At 38.6% G+C, this 13,516-nt stretch overlaps 1 pseudogene; it reads left to right on the top strand.

Annotated features, from left to right (window-relative positions):
- The window catches only part of LOC128528136 (NLR family CARD domain-containing protein 3-like), an 18,580-nt pseudogene extending 12,586 nt beyond the window's left edge, over nucleotides 1-5,994 (top strand).
- Nucleotides 5,995-13,516: the final 7,522 nt, after the last annotated feature.

The raw sequence follows: 13,516 nt of genomic DNA, 5'->3' as shown, positions 1-13,516 counted from the left end.
GGGGCAGTAGAGTCTAAAAGATTAGATTTTGTTCGCCTCACAAAATTAAAAAAAATCTATACCATGTTATTTGTCACACACACATTTATTTGTCAATACACAGCACAATATGCAGTGAAATGTTTATTCAACCGCCCATGACCTTAAAAAAGATTATCAATAAGAAATTATAGAATAAAATAGGAAATAAAATATAGAACTTTGGCTACCACCCACTACCACTTCCACCGATGTAACATGTCTAAGGCTACCCCTCCTGCTCAAATGTACCCTGAACTTTACAGTGGACTATCTTGCACAACTCTACGTTATCTAGATTAGGAAACTGCACCACTTTACATATCATACATTACATCATCCACTCATCACTTTACCTTCACTTTGTAATTTTAATTGTTTACTTGTACCACAGTGTACTAGGAGAGGGTTGTTAAACCGTATTATGGGTTATTTACACTCTAAATTTAAAATTCTATTCTCCTTTTTGTTGTTGTTCGTTCTTGTTTATATTGTTTATATATAAATATAATTTTATTGTTCACTGCCCTTGTACCTTCTTGTTCTTGAAAGTCTAGAACAAAATAAAAATTTCATTGTACCTAGGTATATATGGCAATAAAAATCTTGAATCTTGAAATCTATAGAAAATATAGCTATAGAAGATATGAACAAAATGTAAAATATAAAAAACAAATATAGAAAGTTGTGAAACAAAAATTTAAATAGAAATATCCAGGGAGTGTGCAAATACGTATGAATTTGTAGATTCCTTGTCAGACTATTTTGTGCAATGTCCATAAATGTCCAGGGTGTGTCCAAATCTCCACAAATGTGCAATGGTTTAGTCCTGTGTGGTGTTCTGAGAAACATCGCCTGCGGGAAGAAGCTCCTCCTCTGTCTCTCTGTGTTGGCCTTCACGGAGCGGAGATGATTTCCTGCACCGCAACAGAGAGAACAGTCCATTATTTAGGGGGCTGAGGTCCTTCACGATCTTCCTGGCCGCTTGCTGTAGATGAAGTGTAGGTCAGGGAGCTCGGTGCAGATGATGCGCACAGCTGATCGCTCCACCCTCTGTAGGGTTCATCTGTCCTGCATGGTGCTGTTCCCGACCCAGGTTATGATGTTTTCCATCAGGATGCTCTCTATGGTGCAGGAGTAAAAGTTCCTGAGCACCCTGGAGGTCTTTCAAGCAGCTGAGGTGGTAGAGACGCTGGCCTTTTTCCCCATGGTTGATGCGATAGGACCATGACAGTTCCTGCATGACGTGAACACCAAGGTATCGGAAGCTGTCCACTCTCTCCACTCTTCTAATCTGTTTTATTAATGATTTTTTATATAATAAATGTTTTTGACCTCTTCTGTCAGCAAAAACTGAAAATGTGAAAAGGGCACAATATTTATGTTTTGAACTCTCCAGTAAATACACACTGCTAAATAAACAAATAAATAAATAATGATGTGGATGTAAGTGAGCAAATAGTTAAGACTCTTCCATTGGATAACTACTGCAGTGATTAATACAGTTCAACTGCAACAAGTTATGTAACCCTAAGTGGTGCAGTGAGGAGCTTCTCATTTTTTAAACAACATATCAGAAGACATATCCTGTTGTCATGGCAAAAATTTTGCTCTGTTTTAGAAGAGTCATAAAATTGTCCTGCATCAAGCAAAGAAAACTTCTGTTGCTCAGGCCTAAAATGAAGTCAGCTGAATGTACTAAATGACCAGGTTATCACATCTATGGAGTTTTTTTTCCCTGATGGCACGGGGCATATTCCAAAATGATGTTGCCAAAATTCATTAGGCTCAAATTGTGAAAGAATGCTTCAGGGATCATGTGACCTCATTTTCACACATGGATTGGCCACCACAGTCCAGTAGTGATGGGAAGTTAGAATTATTTTAGTGACTCAGTTCATTAAAAAGACCCCCAATACGTCTACATACACAAATTTTAGCTATAGTTCCAGTAATGACAATATTACAATGCAGCGAAGGACATACAATATAATAAACAGAATTAGTATCTCACCTCTCATTTCGTCTAGTCTGAGTCGTTCGTTTTTTTTATCTATTGCACCGCATAGCGTCTATGGGAGTCACTTAACAAAAGAACAAACGACTCAGAGTAGAAGAGTCATTGAGGAGAATCGTTTAATTCTGTTTCCTGTACATAACCTTCGGAGGTTTCGCGGTGATTTGCGCATGCTCGCCTAGAAGAAAATGAATGAATCACTCTCTGAGATTACTCGTTCTTCTGGGTCACATTAAAGATTCGTTAAAAAAAAAAAAAGAATCGTTAATGAACGACCCATCATTATTCAATTCAATTCAATTTTATTTGTATAGCGCTATTAAAAATTGTCATTGTCGCAAAGTAGCTTTACACAATCAAAAGAATTATTTAAGTCTGTATGAATTGTGAGTGTGCATAAATTAAAATGAGCAGATCGTTTCTGGTGAGCAAGCCGCGGGCGACAGTGGTAAGGAAAAACTCCCTGAGAAGGTAATAGGAAGAAACCTTGAGAGGAACCAGACTCAACAGGGAACCCAACCTCACTGTGATAATGGTTAGGTATGGTCACAGTCGCATAATGTATAATGTGAATGTATATTTAGTGTAGAGTGCAAGCAAAGACTCCGGCAGGACTAACTATAATAGCATAACTAAAAGGGGAGAGCCAAAAGGAAGCGCAGACATTAGGGCCCCCTGAGATGTAAAGCAAACAATCACCTCACCGTCAACAAACCTGAGTGATCAATGAGAGTGGGGAAGACAGCATCTAAACATAACAGTTCACCATAATACTCTAAGTCCCAGGACTCTCGCTGCTGCATTCTGGACTAGCTAAAGTTTGTTTATGCATCTAATTGAACAACCAGACAGTAAGGCATTACAATAGTCCAACCTAGGGGTGATAAAAGCATGACCTAGTTTTTCTGCATCATTTAGCGACAGTATATTTCTTATCTTGGCAATATTTCTGAGATGAAAGAATGCTATACTGGTAATATTATCTACATGTGCTTTAAATGAAAGGCTGGAATCTATAATCACACCAAGGTCTTTTACTGTTGCACTTGATGGAACAGAAAGGCCATCTAAAGTTCCAGTGTGATCTAACATCTTACTTCTGGCTGAATGCGGTCCTATGACTAGAACTTCTGTCTTATCAGGATTATGCAGAAGAAAATTAATTAGCATCCAATCTCTTACTGTATGTCCTGCACACATTGCTCAACTTTAGTAAGCTGGTTTTTCTCATCTGGTTTTGCTGAAACATATAACTGTGTGTCGTCAGCATAACAATGAAAACTAATACCATGTTTATGGATTATGAGGAAGGATGAATAGGGGAAAAAAGCAGTCAGCCTAAAACTGAACCTTGTGGAACACCAAACTCCACTAGAGAGCATGCAGAATAATCACTATTTAGGTCTCCATACTGATAATGGTCAGTCAGATAGGATCTGAGCCAGGAAAGGGCTGTACCCTTAATTCCTACTACATTTTCTAATCTGTGAAGGAGAATACCATGATCAATGATGTCAAAAGCTGCACTGAGATCGAGTAATACAAGCATAGTTACACAACCCTGATCAGTGGCCAATAGGAGGTCATTTACTACTTTAACGAGTGCTGTTTCTGAGCTGTGATGGGGCCTAAATCCTGACTGATATAGTTCATGTATGCTATTTCTATGTATATATGAGCATAGCTGCTCTGCTACTATCTTTTCGAAAATCTTAGAGATGAAGGAAAGGTTTGATATTGGCCTGTAATTGGACAGCTGACAGGGGTCGAGGTCAGGTTTCTTTATTATCGGTTTAATTACTGCTAATTTAAAAGATTTTGGAACATACCCAATGCTGAGTGAGGAATTAATTATTCTCAAGAGGGGTTCTGTTATTGCTGGTACTATCTGTTTAAGAAAATGTGTCGGTATAGATTCTAATATACAGGTTGATGAAGTTGCAGAAGAGATGAGTGAAATTAGTTCATTCTCTTCAAGGGGAGTAAAGTATTCTAGGTTCGATCTGACACAGATAGTTTAACATCTGCATCAATTGCATTGTCCGGTTTTGAAGCCTCAATTTCATGCCTGATATTTACAATTTTATTATTAAAAAAGTTCATAAAGTCCTCACTATTGCACGATGTTGTTGTGGAGATTTCTGAAGTGTTCTTATTTCTAGATAATTTGGCTACGGTGTTAAATAAAGATCTAGGATTATTTTTGTTATTTTCTATAAGAGTGGAGAGATACGTTGATCTAGCTACACTAAGAGCTTTTCTATAATTTAGGATGCTCTCCTTCCATGCTATTTGAAATACTAACAATTTAGTTCACTAGAGTCCAGACCTTAACCCCATTGAGAATCTTTGGGATGAAGAGGGCTTTACACAGCGGTCTGACTCTCACATTATTAATACAAGATCTTGAAGAGAAATTAATGTGATTCTGAATGGAATTATTGTAATCAAAGCAAAAGATAATCCAGCAAAATTGAATAGCTGATTAATGTTCCCAAATTGCCGATAGACTGTGATTGGGTGTGAGAAGTGGATAAAGTCTTTATGAACAGATAATCCAGAAAACTAACCCTGGGAATGAAAATTCAAAATATTATAATATAATATAAATAGTTTATTTTAATATAGTATATTTTAATTCAATTCAATTCAATTTTATTTGTATAGCGCTTTTAACGATTTACATCATCACAAAGCAGCTTTACACAATCAAAAGAATTAAGTTTGTATGAAATGTGAATGGGTATGAATCTAAATTATATGATTGTCCCTGATAAGCAAGCCTAGGTCGACGGCGACAGTGGCAAGGAAAAACTCCCTGAGATGGTAATAGGAAGAAACCTTGAGAGGAACCAGACTCAACAGGGAACCCATCCTCATCTGGGTGAAAACAGATAGCAGGGATTGATGTGCATAATAATATGCGAGACTGGAAGTTCAGTATAAGAGGAGATGTGTAAGATTAAAGTCCAGTTTGTTCCTGGAGGCTCAGGTAGACTGTGAAAAATTCCAGTCCTGAACTATTGAGCGACTAAAGTCACAGGTCCTCAGTGAACAGGTGTCTGCATCAGTCAAGGACAGGACCACCTAAGGCTAATCTATTTATAAAAATGCTTGGCTAAATAAATAGGTTTTTAGCCTGGACTTAAACACTGAGACTGTGTCTGAGTCCCGAACACTATTTGGAAGACTATTCCATAACTTTGGGGCTTTGTAAGAAAAAGCTCTGCCCCCTGCTGTAGTTTTAGTAATACGCGGTACTGACAAGCAGCCTGCATCCTTTGATCGAAGTAGGCGTGGCGGATTGTAAGACACTAGCAGTTCACTCAGATACTGCGGCGCGAGACCATTTAATGCTTTATACGTCAAGAGTAGTATTTTAAAATCGATGCGAAATTTCACAGGAAGCCAATGCAATGTGGATAAGATAGGGGTGGTGTGCTCATATCTTCTGGTTCGAGTGAGGACTCTCGCTGCTGCATTCTGGACTAATTGAAGCTTGTTTAAGCACCTAGTTGAACAACCAGACAGTAAGGCGTTATAATCATCCAACCTAGACGTGATAAAAGCATGAACTAGTTTTTCTGAATCGTTTAGTGACAATATATTTCTTATCTTGGCAATATTTCTGAGGTGAAAGAATGCTATCCTGGTAATATTATCTACATGTGCTTTAAATGAAAGGCTTGAATCTATAATCACACGAGGTCTTTTACTGTTGCACTCGATGGAACAGAAAGGCCATTTAAAATCACAGTGTGATCAGAAAGCTTACTTCTAGCTGCTTGTGGTCCTATGACTAGAACTTCTGTCTTATCAGGATTAAGCAGAAGGAAATTAATTAACATCCAATCTCTTATGTCCTGCACACATTGCTATTCTTTAGAACCTGCTGGATCCGGAGTCAGAAAGACGTCTGCAGTACTCTGGCGTCACTTACTCAGTCCGTCCCTGCTTGATCGCTTCCTTATTATCATGTACAGAATTTTTTTGGGGACAGAATTTTACAATTCCCAATGCATTTTTGTGCAGTCATAAAGTAAAAGTCCTGACATAAATTTGTTCCATCAATAAAATACAAGCCATACTGTATGCTGTCTTAATACTTTTGGCCACCACTGTAAGATGGGCAGGTGGTCGTCCAAGACCAGAGTTGAGCACCACTGCTTTAAGGGAACTTCCCTGGACAAAATTCCTTCAAACGAAACTCCATGTGACGATGTTAACACATACATCTTTTACTCAATGCGTTACCCTGGTAACATAAACACCTTGGATACCTGTTGCTGTTACTATGGCCATTACACATCTCTGAAATAAAATATTGAAAAATACATTGAAACAAAAACTGGTACATTATAAAATGTATATTATTGCCATGAACTATATAACTTATAAATAAATGTTGTCTTTCCTTAAACAGTGTATTAATATTATATAGACTAATAGCTTAGATCTCTTACAAATCATGATATAAAAATAGTAATATTATGCCATCTCTGATAAATTTAATGGTACATGAAATTAATGAAGTGCAAAGCTGATCAAATCTCATTACTGTTCTATCAAAGTAATTTGTTTTGTGTAGCAGCAGCAATTTAAAAGATAATTTTCAGTCAAGTATATAGGAACTTGCTGCAAACGTCATTATGTATTTATAAAGCTTTTATCCTGAAGAGGCCACACGAGGAAGTCCTTCGTCTTCAACTCTGCGATTATTGGCATCTGCACCAACAAACTAACGGTAACTTAAACCTTTTTCTTTATTTTCTTGACAGTATTTTATTTATAAAGGTTGTACTATCAGAAGCAATGCATAAAGTTTATCCTTAGCAGGCTGTCGAGTTTATAAAAAATGTGTTTAGGGCTTACTTCAGTGCAAACATGTGAGTAACTGTAGCATTTATATTTTCATGGACTTTGTTAATCAAACTTTGTTAATGTTAGGAATGGGTTTTGTTTGTGTGAATATCACCTTACTTATCTGAGTTGTTATCGTTGCTTGACAATTCTAAAGTAAGTTTCTAAATTACTGCTTTTTTGCAGTGGTACTCTGGAATAAACCTGGAGAGAAACAGTTAGCCAAGGAGTGATTACAGGTACTGGTGCATGTGTCCCCTCACAGGACCCGTAGAAAGTAAATACCAAAATGTTACTTGTACTGTTCTGTTTTGATAAAATCCTGTCTTGTGCTGAAAACTGTGGTGTCAATATGTGGTGGTTAGTGTTAATATTGTGTTGGGACACAACAAATAAATCACTGTATAGCAATGCAAATGGTTTTTCATGGGCTCCTGTGGTGCCAAAAAAATGTCAGTAATATTAGGAAACCTGTTGGATCCAGCTGGGTATAGAGTCAGAAACATGTCTGCAGTCCTCTGGTGTTTGCTTGATCGCTTCCTAAAGATCATGTACAGAAGACGGTTTCCTTACTGCTCCTGCCTTCTTCACTGTTCTTTTGTACAACAGTGTTCTATTGGGTTTAGGTCTGGAGATGACCCAGGCCATGGCTCAGGACGCTGAACACCGTTATTACAGAGACGGTTTTCACTAGTTATTCAGATAATTAGTGTTAATTAAGCCTTCTGGCAGATCGACTTAATCTAATTACTTATCCCATTATTTTTATTAATTTTTTGCAGACCTACAGAGTGTATTACCTCAGCCATAAACTAAACATAGTGTCTACTATATGAAACAACAACAAAACAAAACAAAACAAAAAATAGCCAACATACCCTCCCGCCCACAACCCTTCCCAGGCCACATATAACATAAAAAAAAATAAATAAATAAATAAATAAAAAAATAAACGAATTAATTTACAATAAAAATAAGGTCTGGTCAAATGATTCTCTATTAGGTCTCTAAGGGGAAGGTCCAGGTGATGTATTAACTTGTCTAATAATACTCAGAATGGGATCCCATGTTTTGTAGAAAGAACTCAATGATCCTTTATAAGAAAATCTGATCTTTTCAAGATGAATACAATGTAATACTTCTCGTGCCCAGTCTTCATATAATGGGGGAGAAACGTGTTTCCATTTAAGAAGGATTGCACGTCTAGCTAACAGTGGTAAAGGCAATGACTCCGCGCATCATGGATGATATAATTGAGGTTGGGGAAAGCCCAAACAGGACAGTCAGTACATTAGGGGCAATGGTGAGATTAAGGGCCTGTGAGATTGTTCTAAAAATGTCTGACCAGTAGTCTGTTAGTCTCGGGCAAGACCAGAACATATGAAGGTGATCAGCTGGGGAATGTTTACATCTATTACACTCATCACTTATGTTTGAAAATATTTTAGCCAATTTAGCATTCGTGTAATGAGCTCTGTGAAGCACTTTACATTGTATTAAAGCATGTCTGGCACAGATAGACGAAGAATGAATTAAATCAAGAATATTTTTCCACTAATCCTCAGATATGTCAAAACCCAAATCCTGCTCCCAGGTTTGTTTAAGAGAATTGAGTGGAGATGGGGTAAGGGAGGATATTTTATAATAGATACTGGATATCAGTCGTCTCTGACCTGGGTCCAGGGTAAGAATTGAATCGAGTTCCGATTCAGGGGGTCGATTAGGAAAGTGAGGAAACAATTTTTGAATGAAGTGCCTTACTTGAAAAAAGCAAGAGGTGGTTATTAAGGAGGTTAAATTTAGTTGATAAAGAAGAAAAAGAGTTAAAAATATCGTTTTCATACAGGTCATTTAAAGTACAAAGGCCCTTATTTGCCCAAATGTCGAAAATACGGTCCAAAAGAGATGGTGGGAACAAATGATTATTTGAAATTGGCATGTTAATAGACGCTTTGTGCAGGCCAAATTGTTTTCTGAATTGAAGCCAGATCTTGATGGTATTAGTGACTACTGGGTTGCGTGAGATTTTGTGCAGCTCAATAGGAAGCTATGAGCAGATATTAGAAGGCAGGGAATGAGACGAGGATACCTCTATATGTAGCCAGGGCGGGGTAGTGACACAACCCTTATGGTCTACCCAATAAAGCAGTTTAATAATATTGCAGGCCCAGAAGTAATGATGAAAGTTTGGAAGCGCTAAACCTCCTTCAGATTTGGAAAGTTGAAGCACTGATTTCCTAATACGAGCCGGTTTGTTACTCCAAAGGAACCCGTTCAATTGTTGATCTAGATTTGTGAAAAAAGATTTATTAAGATAGACAGGGACATGGTGAAAAAGATACAAACATTTTGGCAAAATAATCATTTTAATAAGATTCACACGGCCTATTAGAGATAATGAGAGGGATTTCCAATGAGCAAAATCTGATTTACATTTATCCAAGAGTGGGGTGAAATTATTAAAAAACAAGTCTTTAAATGAATTGGTTATGGATATGCCCAAATATTTAAACCCTTCCAAGGCTATCTTAAAGGGGAATGAAGATGCAGGAAGAGATTTAGCTAAGTGGTTTACAAAAAATAGCTCACTTTTTTGGAAATTCAACTTGTACCCAGAACAATGGCCAAACTGGTCTAAAATGCGTAATATAGGAGGGAGGGAAACTAAGGGGTCCGAAATGTATAATAACAGGTCATCCGCATAAAGAGAGAGTGTATGAGTTTGACCATGACGGATAATACCTTTAAATGTGTCACAACTGCGAAGCCAGATAGCTAAAGGTTCAATAGCTATATTAAATAGCAGGGGTGAGAGTGGACATCCTTGGCGTGTACCCCGTTGGAGTAAGAACTGCTGTGAGCAAACACCATTGGTGTGTATTGAGGCAGTTGGAGCGGCGTAAAGTAATCGAATCCAAGAAATAAATTTAGGGTCGAATCCAAATTTGTCCAGTGCGAAGAAGAGATATTCCCATTCCACCCTATCGAACGCCTTCTCTGCATCCAGCGAAACTATAACCTCAGGAGTGTTGGCTGAAGGAGAGAAAAGAATATTAAGTAGTCTTCTAGTATTAAAAAAAGAATGTCTTCCGTATGTGAAGCCAGTTTGATCTGGAGAAATTACAGATGACATAACATCCTGGAGGCGAAGGGAAAGAACTTTGGCTAAAATCTTAAAGTCTAGCACAAGATGTGGGGTCCTTGTCCTTTTTCAGAAGCAAGGATATAGATGCCGAGTATAAAGTAACCGGCAATTTACCAATTTGAAAGTAATCATTATACATCTTCACTAGGACTGGGGTTAACAAATTAGAGTATGCCTTATAAAATTCAACTGTAAAGCCATCAGGGCCTGGGGATTTTCCATTCTGCATTGACTTAATAGCTTCTTGGATCTCCTGAGGAGAAATGGGGCTGCCTAGTTTTTCAACTGCATCCTTGTTAATTTTAGGGTAATTTAGTGAATTTAGGGGATTGGGAATATCTGTTAAATTTAAAGGATACTCGGATGTATAAAGGTTAGTGTAAAAGTCTAGAAAAATTTTGTTAATTTCGGCCGGGTCTGTAGTAAGATTACCGCTAGAGGAAATAATTCTTGGGATTACCCTTGATGCACTGGCTGCACGGGCCTGTTGGGCTAGTAATATACCCGCCTTGTCACCATGCTCGAAGAAACGTTGTTTGGTTTGTCGTAATTGTCTCTCTACATCGTGTGTCATTAGACAGTTATATTCTGATTGTAATACAAGCCTTTTTTTATATAAGATCGGAGAAGGGGAGACGGCGCAAGTTTCGTCGAGTTTGAAAAGTTTGTCTAAAATTTCCTGTCTCTTAGCCCTATCAGCCTTATTTAAATGTGAAGTAAACGAAATAATCTGGCCGCGGACAAAAGCTTTGAGCGCCTCCCATAAAAATTCACTGTTCATTTCAGCGGTGTCATTGTATTCCATGTAATTATTAATTTGAGTTGCCACAAAGTTCTTAAAATCCTGATTTGCTAAAAGGTGAGAGCTGAACTTCCATAGGGATGGGGAAGTGGGAGAGGGAAGATTAATATCGAGCGATGTGGGGGCATGGTCTGAAATAACTATAGGATGATAATTACTAGCAGTAACCAAGTGTAGCAATTTATTATCAATCAAAAAAAAGTTAATTCGCGAGAAGTTCTGATGCGGAGGAGAAAAAAAGGAAAATACTTTGCTATGGGGATTTCTAAACCTCCAGGGATCTGAAATTCCTAAACATGATGAGCAGTTGCGTACTACTTTGGCAGATTTTGACAGACTAATTTGTTTGGGTGACGACCTATCAAGAACAGTGTCTTGCACAAAGTTAAAATCACCTCCTATCAGTATGTGATGAGTGTCACTGTTTGGGATTTTAGCAAAAAGGTTAATAAAAAATGTGGCTCATCCACGATCTTTTAATACGTTGGACATTTGTTGTTTCAAGATGCGTTTCCTGTAGAAATATGACATCTCCTTTTAAATGTCTCAACTGTGTCAATACCTTACCAATCTTAACGGCCTTGTTTAATCCTTTAGTATTCCATGAAATGAGGCGTATATCTTTACCCCCCTTTGCTGTATTAGCAACCGCCATCTAAGTCGATGTATAGAGCAGTTTGGGACCATCTGACCCGTAAAAAAAAATAAACAAAAAAAAAAACCACACAAACATACACTAATTGTGGCCTTAAAGTTAACCCCAAAGTGTAAATATCTAAGCTAAACAGCTCAACACTTCCAAAGTCTCGCTCCCTTCATTTAACATAAGGGTTAGCCCCACTGTTTGTAATGTAAATGAAAATTGGACAAAAAAAAAAAAAATAGAAATTAGTACTATAGGCTGACATAATGATATCTAAAAGGCGGGTCTGTTTCAAGAAAATCATTAGCACAGTGGTGTACAGCCCACCTGTAACATTAAATAAAAGGTGCCTATGAGATTGGGACAGTCTAAACACTGGCATATTAAATATATAGCAGCCAAACAATAACATTTTAACCTCTTGATTGAGCATTGTTCTGAACAATTTACAAACGTTGCGTTTTGAATCACTAACCGAACCAGTAGCAAGTTGCTACATTGGGCACTTCGAGTTTAGTTTTCAGCTGAACATAGAGATGCAGCATATTCTTTCGCTTCGGCGACCGTCACAAATCTCCTCCTATTACCCTCCTTCATTACGATGGTTAACCTGGCCGGGAACGACAGTGATGGTTTTAGTCCCAATTTGTAGAGTTCGGATAGCACCTCTTTATATTTAGAACGTTGTTCCACAACCTCTGGTGCGTAGTCTTCGTAGATAGCAATAGGGGATCCGCGGTACTGAAGCTTCCCCCTCCTCGCTCTGGCCTCACGGATGATTTTGTCTTTCTGTTGAAACTTGTGGAGCCGGATTATGACGGGCTTAGGCCTCTGTCCCGGCTTCGGTTTGTCAGTCAGCGATCGATGAGCCCTGTCACACTCCGGGGGGATTCCAGGACCCCGTTTCCCAGCACTTCTACGGGTAGATCGGAGAAGAAGATAGAGGGGCGGGGACCTTCGATAGATTCAGGTAATCCGATGATTCTTATGTTGTTACGTCGACTGCGTGATTCGAGATCCACAACCTTAGAGAACAACTTGGCATTGCTCTCTGTTAACATGGCACATGTATTATCCAGGGCTCGTGAGCGCTCCTCCTGTGAATTCGCGTGGGCTTCCAACGAGCTAATTTTCGAGGCATGTTCCGTCACGATAGCTTGAATTCGGTCCGTACATCGAGTGTCGAAACAGTGGTTTTAAACTCTGTCGATATAGCAGCCCTGTGTTCTTCCAAAAGGCTGGTGATCGCGGCCATGTTAATGTCTTTACCGTCGTCTCCACACGCCTCAGCTTTCTGATCTTTTTTGCTTTGTTTTGTTGATTTGGCTGCCATCATTTGGTATCGGTGTGTGTCTGACCTCAATATTGTCCAATTAACAGCAAAATAAAAGTGAGTGGAAGGTTACTGAAACAGTTATAAAGATAGCAATGCGGGAGCAAGATTCAACACGTCTTTACGCCATCACACTCTCCGGAAGTCTGACTTGATCTAATTACTGTGTCAGGAATAACCCCTAGGGGGTGCCTTTTGCCCATGGACTCTTGTAGTTTATGTGGACTTTGGCTGGGACGTAATTTCCCAGGATGCACCTGTGTCACATGGGTTTCCTTGTGATCTCCTGCGTCTTGTTTAGCCACAGGTGTATAAATCGACTTTGGGGTTGTGTTTAGGTTCTGCTTGTGTATCGTCTGTCTACTGGCTTGGTGTCTGTACTTGTACTTGTTTTTTGCTCCTGTCTATTTTCCTGTTTTGTTGGTTTGTGTTTGTGTGTTTCATTATTAAAGTCTTCACTCCACACCAATGCCCCGCCTACAATATCCCTCTATCCTGACATAGTCATCACGTGTCTGGGACGAGAAAGAGAGAGAGAGAGAGAGAGAGAGAGAGAGGAGATTAGTTCAAAGTGAAAGTCTGAAGGTCGTTTTTGTGGCGAGAAAAACATGAAGTTATTTGCTGGGAGTAATAACAGTGAGTACATGAACATAAATCTGTAATGTGTGAGTGTTAGGATTATTTACTGAATGAAGATA

The sequence above is a fragment of the Clarias gariepinus genome, chromosome 7 (genome assembly GCF_024256425.1).
Source record: "Clarias gariepinus isolate MV-2021 ecotype Netherlands chromosome 7, CGAR_prim_01v2, whole genome shotgun sequence".
NCBI lineage: Eukaryota > Metazoa > Chordata > Actinopteri > Siluriformes > Clariidae > Clarias > Clarias gariepinus.
Note: the sequence above shows the minus strand (reverse complement) of the source record. Positions and strands in the feature narration are given on the sequence as shown.